Source organism: Plecotus auritus (assembly GCF_963455305.1).
Source record: "Plecotus auritus genome assembly, chromosome: 9".
Taxonomy (NCBI): Eukaryota; Metazoa; Chordata; class Mammalia; order Chiroptera; family Vespertilionidae; genus Plecotus; species Plecotus auritus.
In genome coordinates this window covers 21,583,008-21,593,573 of record NC_137783.1, presented here as the reverse complement: position 1 = coordinate 21,593,573, position 10,566 = coordinate 21,583,008, and positions in this window count along the sequence as shown.

Sequence of the window (10,566 nt, the reverse complement as noted above, 5' to 3'; positions counted from 1 at the left end):
GACCTGGACATATTGGTGAGAACTAAGTGTCATACCGATGACTATGAACCGACCAAGGAATGCAAATCTTTCCCTTCGTTTCTACAGGTGACTCACAATCTGTGGACCTTTCTCTTCACGCACAAAGGCCACTTGCCAGTGACCCACAAACATTTGGGTGTACTCATAAACTAAAATTAGCATCCACCTGGTTTACTAAGGACTCCGTTTTGTTATTCCACACCTACTGTCCATAGGTGGAATTTCTCCAACTTTTGGAAGGATGGTTTTTAGTTAGTCCTTCAGGAGTTGGTAAGAGCTGTTGTGGTTTCTGATTGCTGTCATTCGTACTGTTTATTTATAAATTGCTATTGATTTTGTGCCCTCATTGCCCATTTTAGTCAGATGAGAGATTGTGGGTTGTCCTGAGAGGGTATTTTTGGTGTATAAATTGCCCACTATCTCCATGTTATATATAAATGAATTACAGTTCAATAAGTAGTCACTCACGTGTTCCTATTGCTAAAGGAGATGCAGACCTAATTCCTTACAGTTTGCTTATATGGTAGAGTGACCAGCCATACCAGTCTGCTCACAACTGAGGGTTTTGCCAGGATGCAAAACTTTTAGTGCTAAAACCAGGAAAATGTGGGCAACCTGGCACCCATGGTCTCTGTGCTATTTAGGAACCCTTCACTGGCAGCTTGCTTGCCTGTGTTGTCCTAATAAATCCTGGTGCTATTCTAATAACTTTCATCTTACAGGCAAGGCTAGTATAGTAAAATCAGCAGGGTTACTTTTGAGACCATAGGCCATTCATTTATAATGTAAAATCAGGTGTATTATGTGAAGTTCTTCTCTTTTAACATACATAGAAAGATGTGTATGTTGCGTGTTCAACAAGTTCAGTGTGGCATATTCACCTGGTCCCTTTGCAATTCTCACCTCCTTCCTCTACACCCCATCTCCCTAGTGATCAAACTCAGGAGAGGTGTGAGACAGACTGGGTGTTGGTGTGTTTTGGCCCCCACCCAGGTGGGTTTAGTCAAAAAGGGTTAGGAATCCCCGTTAAAGGATTCATAAGAATATTCCTCCTCCCTCCAACTCCCTGCAGCCTATGGTTGCAAGTTTACCTGAGCTTAGTTCAAGATTGTAAACAAACGCAGAGTGAGAATCCCCGCCTCACGGAGCCTCCTGGAGGTCCTTCCTGGGAGTTTTCCGAAGGTGGGTAATTCTCCTCGCCTTCGGATATTTTGGTATTGCTAGACCCTCCTTTGAATAGCGTCCACTATGGATTCTCTCATTTGGCTCCACTGTTTCACAGGAAGGCGGCGGGGGGAGGCTGGAGAGCTGCCATCTACTCAAATGTTCATCTTCAGCAGGTCGGCACTTGGACTGGGGGCTTTGGGATTTTGGTCTAATTTGACTTCGTCCTCACAACAACGCTATGAAGTATGACCAATCCTACTTTGTACATCAGGAGCCCGCGTTGAAGTCCAAGCTGGCCTTCCGTGGCCCGAGTGTGCTCACACCTGGAGTCCCCACCACGACCCAGAGCCTCTGAAGTCCCAAAGCACCCAGCACTCCACTCACCTAAACAGAGGTCACTTTCAAACGGTGAAAGGAGCAGAAGCCTCAAAAAGCTCAAACAAACAAGAGGCTGACGATTTAAAAATAAAACCAACATGCACTAGGCCAGGAATGGAAGGGCCTGGTGGGCCCATCCTCAGAACTCGCTGCCCCTAATTTACCCCACATCCTGGCGACCCCTCCCCCCACTGCTCAGGGTGCATTTAGGGCTTCGTTTGCTCGTGGGGTTTGTGGCCACCGTGAGATGGGAGGCAGCTTCCCCCCTCACACACCACCTTTTTTTGAGTCCTCTGTGGGTAAAAACAAACTTTCCTGCCTTATATGTCCAGAGGAGGTGGTTTGAATGGTAGGAACCATGTTGTGACTGATTCCTGCTCAGCGGCTAGGTTGTTCTGTCCGCTTGGCGGGGGACGGACACTCGGCATTCCAGACAGGGTTCGTGGTGGGACTGCTATTTGTTTTACTGCTAATCCCACTTACGTGGAATTAATTTACTCCGCTGTTATAACTCTCCTTGCTTCCTGCCCTGACGGGCTCCTGTAATTTACACCTGACTGCTCCATTATGCTCTGCTTCCTGGGCTAAGGGTTGGGAGCTGGGGCTCGGTGACTCACTGGAGAAGGTCATTTCTACAGAAGAGAGGTTTTCTCATTACAGCCTGAGCAGGTTACTATAAACGCAGCGGTGGTGGGTTTTTCTCTCTTCCTAACAGCCAGTGCCCTTTAGGCCAGCCCTTTCTAAAGAAGTTTGTTTTCTATTATTAAACTTCTTCTTAATCCCAACCACGGGCGGCTCCAGTTTGGCCTCTGCAGTGGAAGCCCAGCCCGGCTCTCACCTGCCCCATCGCCGTCCCCGACGAAATGCAGGCCAGCGGCTCCAGGGCTGTTACTTACGAGGTTTCACAAACACCTTGACAAAGAGCAGAGGCTGCCAACCAGGCCAGGGTCTCTCTCCTTCCTTGTAGGTGAGCACGGGGCCATTGGCATGGAGGCTGCTGGGGACAGGGCTCTTCTAGGGAAGCCGTGCTGGCCTCCTGCTGACACCCTGCATTGAGCTCTCGGCTGGGGCAGACAGTGGGGGGTGATGGCCTAAAGATCTGGTTTTAGCCGCCTGGAGGCACTGTCCCATTCCTCACGCACTTCCATGCCCGAACTACTCGTTTGTGCGCCTTGGGAGGGAGTCGAGGAGGGGTGAGGGCAGCCCAGAAGGTTGCCTGGGACGGTCTCTTTCAACACCGTGCTTCGACTCCTTAGGCAGGCTCAGGGACTGGACGTGTAAAATCCCCTGCATCTCCTCGGACTCCACATTGGCTGTAGAAGGAAGCCTGCGTTAGCCAGGCATTGGGGTTCTCAGCAGCGCGAACCTGTTATCCCACCTCTTTCTGATCACTGCTTTGCACTGATCCTCTTCCCATCCAACGGGGCGCTCCTGATCTCTCTGCCCGTTCCCACGTCCCTGCCTTTGCCAGGCAGCATCCTGGAGGAACTAGATGCCCTCTTCATCCTTCACTCATCAAATCTGTTCACTCATTGAGTCTAGACCAGGGGTGGGCAAACTTTTTGACTCGAGGGCCACAAAGCGTTCTTAAACTGGACCGGAGGGCCGGAACAAAAGCATGGATGGAGTGTTTGTGTGAACTAATATAAATTCAAAGTAAACAGTGGAGGGAAGAGCAAGAGAACCGGATAGAACAGCCGGATCCGGCCCGCGGGCCGTAGTTTGCCCACGGCTGGTCTAGAGTGACCTCATTCTAGGTCAGGTTCCCTCTTCGGGAAGAACCACTCCCTGACTCTATCTAACCACCGGCAGCTCCTCTCTCCATCAGACTCCACTGGGGTGCTCTGTGCAGATTCACACGGCGCTGGAGTTGTTCATAATGTTTCTTGTTTCCCCACTGGACTGCAGATGCTTCGAGGCTAGGGACCATTGCTTCACATTTGGGTATAGCCCTAACATAAAAGGTCAACCATTAGTGGGACTTGTGATAAACCACTTGTCTACTTGTTGGATCCAGATTGTAGCTTCTGAACATGACTTATAGTATCTGAAAGACCTCAGTTCAAAACTTGACCTTAGGCAAGCTATTCAACTTCATTGGGCTTGTTGCCTCATCTGTGAAAGACACTCAGTGTAGATGGCTCCTGGGTTTGCTGTGGATTTAAGTGAAGGAATGCACGTGAAATGCTCGGTGGGTGCAGTGCTTGGCATGGAGTCAGGACTCAATAAACAGCAGCTGTTACTATTATCGTCTGGTCCTGTTTTGGGCCTGTGCCCAGGTGCCTCTGCTGCAGCAAGACTCAACAAGTAGCAAATTAATGGAGACGTTGATTCTAGGAGAGGCATCCTCGAGAGAATGTTGAAGTGAGTTATGGAAATCCAACAAGGAGGATAATCGAAGCTTAACCCAGTCATTTCTCCCAACTTTTCATCAGCCTGCAGACAGACTAGGTTTTAGTGAATTCTCTAGATATTCCAGAGCTTTCCCCAGAGGCAGATTGACTGTGCACAACTCCAAAAACCTGTGCTTGTCACCTGACCTTAAGTGTAACAAGCAGCCACTGAGGAAGGGAGCTCTGAGTGCCTCACGGAGTCAGAGGGATTGATTCCTTGGGCCAGAAACACAGCTCAACAGCCCACACACAGATTCTGCGTGTGGCAACTGTCCTGCCTGCTTCCTTGTCTCTTGCCCGGATATATTGATCTACGTGTAGGTGAGTTGGTGTCATTGATTGTAGAGGTAAGTGTGGGTGCTGCTGTCCCAGGATGGAAGCTTCTAGCGTGGGGGTTCTCTCTCTGAGGAATCTTCAGATCTGAAACTGAAAAAATCTTGTTCCATTTCTTTATGTGGTGGCTTTCTTCTTATTATTTTTAAATGTGGTTTTATTGATTTCAGAGAGAGGGAGGGAGAGGGAGAGGGAAATAGAAAAATGGATTCGCTGCCTCCTACAGGCCCCCTACTGGGGGTTGAGCCCACAATCCAGGCATGTGCCCTGACTAGGAATCAAACTGGCAACCTCTCGGTGCCTGGCACAATGCTCACCCAACTGAGCCACACCCGTGGAGCTATGTGGTGGCTTTAATTTCATTCCACTGTTTCACAGGAGCCCGAATGTTCCAGAGTGCCTCCCATCCTGTCTGAACCCTCTGAATGTAGTCACATGTCACTTTGTAAGGAAGGAAGAAAACTGGTCTTTGTTGTGTGCCTCGTACCTGGCAAACATCACTCTCTCCATTAGCCAAAAGCAACTGAGACTCAGAATCTGAGTTAAGGAATGTTCTCAAGGTCAAATGGCAGTAGAGCCAGAATACAAACCCAGCTGCATCTGACTCACGACCTCAGTCAGTGATGGCTGACTCCAGGCTTAGCCCCGCTGGGGGCAGATGGCCAGCCACCTTGGGAGGGATGTCCAGGTCACATGGTCTTTTTATTTTTATTTTTCACAGTTTTTTTAAATGGAAATACTTTGAAATCTAGGAGCACAGTTTGAATTGAACCCATGAGGTAGATTTTGTACCCACCATGTGCATGGCTATTTGGCCTCCTCTGGTATTACCTATTGCTGTGTAACAACTTACCCCACACTTAGCTGATTAAAATAACACACGTTTAGTATCTCATAGTTTCCAGGGGTCAGAAGTCCAGGCAGGGTTAGCTGAGTCCTTTTCTTAGGGACTCGCAAAGCTACTATTAAGGTGCTGGCCAGGGCTGCACTCTCACCTGGAGGCCCAACTAGGGAAAGACCCAGTTGTCTCTTCACCTGGCAGTCGGCAGCATCCAGTTCCTTGAGGCTGTGGGACTGTGGTCTTCAGGTTTGTGCTGGCTGTTGGTGGGAAGCTGCTCTCAGATCCCTGAGGCCGCAGCAGTTACCTGCCATGCGCGGACTCCCAGTGTGGCCAGCTGCTTCCGCACAGCCAGCCAGGGAGTGAGAGATTCCCGCATGATGGGCACTGTCATCGTTTAGAGCACAATCACACGCATCCTGTTACCTTGTCATAGTCTATCGGTTAGAAGCCCGTCATGGTCTTTCCCACAGAGCAGGGAGCATGGGTGGGGGCCCTTTGAGGGTCTGTCCATCACACCCACCTGGTCCTTTCCCCCTTTCTTCTCCTTTCTTACTGCCCCCCTTCCTTTCCACATCCTGGTCTAGACTCGGACCTAAGGCTCTGTCAGTGAATCAGGGCTTTACGGTGATGAGGTTAACAAGTGCTATCACTGCATGCCGGGCACCAAGCTCGTTTTCCTTCTAACTTTCTATTGAAGTGTAATATGCACAGAGAGATGGCAACCTCCTGGGTAGAGCTGGATGAGTTTTTTTCGGTCTGAACCACCACACTGATGTAACGACAGGAAATTACCGGCACCCCAAATTTGTTCTCAGGCTCGATTCCAGTCCCTAACCCCCTCAAGGTGAATGAATGTCTAACAGCATAGATTACTTTCACCTGCTTTTGTACATTTTCTAAACAGGATCCTCCAGCCTCTTATTTCGTGCCCAGCTTTCTTTATTCAGCATACTATTGTGGCCTGTGGTTTTAGGTGTTCATCCCCATCGCTGAATAGGATCCCATTGTGTGAATATGCCACGATTTACTCATCTGTTCTCCTGCTGACAGGCATTTGGGTAGTTTCCAGTGGGGAGGTATTACAAATGGTGCTGCTACGAGCAGTCTAGCACGTCTGTTGGTAAAGTCCTCCTCATAGATGTGTACCTGGAGTGGGATTTCTGGCCGTAGGATACACGTACTTTGGTGAGCTATGTTGACTTACATATTCCTCACGTCCACGCTGTGAGGAAGGCATCCTCAGCCCCTGTGCACCCAGCTCTGGAGCCAGACCCGCCCTCCTCCACGGTTCCTGAAAGAGCAGAGGGAGGAAAGGCCAGCGGGCACAGTGGCGAGTGTGGGCCTGGCTCCGACGTTTCCTCACTATGGACTACACTGTACTTTTTCTTAAGAGTCCTGCTGTCTTGGAAGATGTCTATATACCACGCTACCCAGCAGATGCCCTTTGCTCATTTAACTCATATTCCAATTCCTTTATTAGTCAAAGACCTATCTAACCATAAAGCGGTGCATGTGACAGCCAGCATGACAGAACAGATGTAATTTCAGGTAAAGTGAAAGAAAATCCAGGTTTGGGTTCACCTCTGTGGCCTCCCCGCTAGCACACAGGATTTCTGTCGGGCTGTTGAAGCACCGACCATATGGTGCCCTCCCCTTTGTGACGGAGATCCCCCTCCACTAAGGAACGCTGAGGCCCAGGCGTGTCTGGAAGTCTCTGGTTTATGCTCAGTTCATTAATGCACAAGTCATTTGAGATCATCATTTTAAACAATGTTTCACAGTCCCGTCCACTTAACTTTGGGCTTGTTCTTAAGCTACAGTAGATGATATGAAGGTAGTAAGGAAGGTTTTCCAAACTGCCAGCAAGTGGCAGGAAGACTTCAGGCTACTGCTAACATGTGGGCACACTTGCTTCTTCCAATTTGTTTCTCTGTCCTCCATTTCCATCTGTGTGTGTGTGTGTGTGTGTGTGTGTGTGTGTGTGTGTCAGAGTGTCAGAAAGATATATATGTTAATCTCTATAAACAAAATTAGGATTCCACTGCATCTTATTTTTTATCAGCATTTTCCTATGTGATTAAAAAAAGTAATTTCAAAATGTGATTTAAAAAAAAATGCCTTTTGGTAGTCCGTCCCATGCAATACCAAGATGAATTTAACTAATTCTCTATTTTGGGACATTTAAGCTGCTTTCAATATTTTGCCATTGCAAACAACCCTGCATGAATATGCTTGTATCTCCATCCTTGGGGACAGCTCTGATATTTTTCAGAGGTTAAATGACAAGACGTTGAATAACCCACCACATGGGTTGGCTTTTGGATGTTGTCTTTCGAGTCTCATTATCAAATACAAATTGATGCCACTGCCAGCAGCATCTGAGAGTATGTTTTTCCTGCCCACACTTGGTAATTTTCACATACAAATAATTTTTCTTTACTTTATAGGTAACACATGAGAGTTTGGTTTAAACGGACTGTAACTGACTCCTGGTGAGGTGAAATATGATCTTAGGTTTGCTGTCCATTTGTGTTTCTCCTTATTTCCCAGGTTTCCCTTTCCCCACAGGGTGCCAGCCCAGGCGCAGGCAAGTCCTGTCCTTCCTTCTCCACAGGACTACTGTCCATCTCTCACAGAAGAGCTCGATGCCGTCAAGTGCTTTGCAAACAGAACATGTGTCAGGAAAATGCACACTTACAAGGTCCGCAGGGGGCCCGGCCGGCCACATTTGTCATCCTCCAACTAGGATGCCCGAGTTCCTCGCAGAGCTGTAAACCTCACATCTCCCGCGGGACTCTCTGGACACCACGCCTGGGGGCCACCAGGGCCGCACTACCTCACAGCTTCACCAGGTTTTACACAGGTGTGCCTCAGAGGAAGTGATCCCCACTGCTTTGAGGAAGTGAACAACTGTAAATCAGGTACGAATGTGGTGTGACTTATGGATCCTTGTAAGAGTTTTACGTTCTGAAGTCAGCAAGGGACTCGTTGCTGATCCGTGGCCAATTTTCAGTCATCTCTTTGGGGAAGCTCAGTCTCCTTGCTCAGCGGGATGGCATGTGCCGGGGGCTTATAGGAGCCAAGGCACCCCACAGGGCAGAGGCCCGATCGTGTGTCTCGGTCTGAACCTAATGTATCTTCCAGAGCCATGAGACACAGACAGGAAGCCACCAAACAGTGGGAAACTCTTCCTCGCTGTGCTGAAACTGCTCTCTGGCCCCTCCCTGACCTCCCCGAGTTCCTCCTCCTCCAGCGGGAATGTTTGCCTGGCCAGCAGCTGCATCCTGGTAGACACGATGGTGAGTCATTTCAGGGCAGACGTGGTAGAAGAGTGGCTTTCTGGCCTTTGGCTGGTGCTAATTAGCAATCAAGGCCAAGGCTGAACTCAGTGTCCTGCAATGAATTATGCTACATCCTTACAAGAGATTACTAGGCAACTATTAAAAACAATGTTTTCAAAATTTTTTTGTAACACCGATCAATGCTCATGACATGAAGTAAAATGAAAGAAAAATATACAACTCACATACAGAATATAGCATGTGATCCAAATGATGTAAAAGACTAGCTAGAAATATTGTAAAATGGTTACCACGATTACTTCTGCAGGTAAGATTGTGTTTGGGTTTTATGTCCTTTGTTATTATATCTTTAACATTTTCTAAGTTAAGTATCTGGGACTTTTATTTACCACTAGAGGCCCGGTGCATGAAATTCATGCATGGGGAGGGGGTGTCCCTCAGCCCAGCCTGCACCCTCTCCAATCTGGGACCCCTCAAGGGATGTCCGACTGCCCGTTTAGACCCGATCCCACTGGGATCGGGCCTAAATGGGCAGTCAGACATCACTCTCACAATCCAGGACTGCTGGCTCCCAACTGCTCGCCTGCCTTCCTTCCTGATTGCTCCTAACCGCTTCTGCCTGCCAGCCTGATCACCCCCTAACCACTCTCCTGCCAGCCTGATTGACGCCTAACTGCTCCCCTGCCAGCCTGTTTGCCCCTAACTGCCCTCCCCTGCAGGCCTGGTCACCCCTAACTGCCCTCCCCTGCAGGCCTGGTCCCCCCCAACTGCCCTCCCCTGCAGGCCTGGTCACCCCTAACTGCCCTCCCCTGCAGGCCTGGTCCCCCCCAACTGCTCTCCCCTCCAGGCCTGGTCACCCCTAACTGCCCTCCTCTGCAGGCCTAGTCCCCCCCAACTGCTCTCCCCTGCAGGCCTGGATCCCTCCCAACTGTCTTTCCCTGCAGGCCTGGTTACCCCCAACTTCCCTCCTCTGCTGGCTTGGTCACCCCTAACTGCCCTCCCCTGCAGGCTTGATTGCCCCCAACTGCCCTCCCTTGCAGGCCTGGTCCCTCCCAACTGCCCTCCCCTGCTGGCCATCTTGTGGTGGCCATCTTGTGTCTACATGGGGGCAGGATCTTTGACCACATGGGGGCAGCCATCTTGTGTGTTGGAGTGATGGTCAATCTGCATATTACTCTTTTATTAGATAGGATAGAGGCCTGGTGCATGGGTGGGGGCCAGCTGGTTTGCCCTGAAGGGTGTCCCGGATCAGGGTGGGGGTTCCCTTGGGGTGTGGGGCGGCCTGGGGGAGGGGCCTGTGGTGGTTTGCAGGCCAGCCACGCCCCCTGGTAACCCAAGCAGAGGCCCTGGTATTTGGGGTTTATTTATCTTCTACAATTGAAACTTTGTAGCCTGGAGCGGAGCCAAGCCTTCTGCTTGCTCCGTGGCAGCAGCCATTTCTGTTTGGGTTTATGTATCTTCTATCATTGAAACTTTGTAGCCTTGAGTGGAGGCCTAGGCCAGCAAGGGCAGGCAGAAAGCTTGGCTTCTTCCATTGCCAGGGAAACCCAAGCCTCCCTCCTGCTCTCTGTGGCTGTAGCCATCTTGGTTGAGTTTATTTGCATATTCACTCGTGATTGGCTGGTGGGCATGGCTTGTGGGTGTAGCGGAGTGATGGTTAATTTGCATATTACTCTTTTATTAGATAGGATCCTCCTCCAATTGTTAATAATTCTGAACAACCACATCTGATGTGATCTGCCCCAGGCCTCTGAAGATTTTGCAAGTTCTGATTTGTTACTCAATTCTGTTCTCTTCATGTGGAAGTTGGAAAGGGGTGAGCTGTGAAACCAAGGGTGAAGGCAACCGCCTTCACACATCTCACTACAAATATTAGCCAGCACCTGCCCTCCCTCACATGCTTCTGGCCCCTTCCTTCCCAGGAATACAGACATGACAGTAACATCGTCCACAACAGTGTCAGCCGCAGGACCACCCCCATGCGCCAGAGACTGGACGAAGACATGCCCTGTTGTCTTATTGGGTCTTTACGACAACTCCTCCACAGGTGAGGAAGCTGAGTCTATTGAGGGTGAGTAATGAGGTGGGTATATCTTAATCCGTATACATCTGCCGGGGGAAGGCAGGAGGG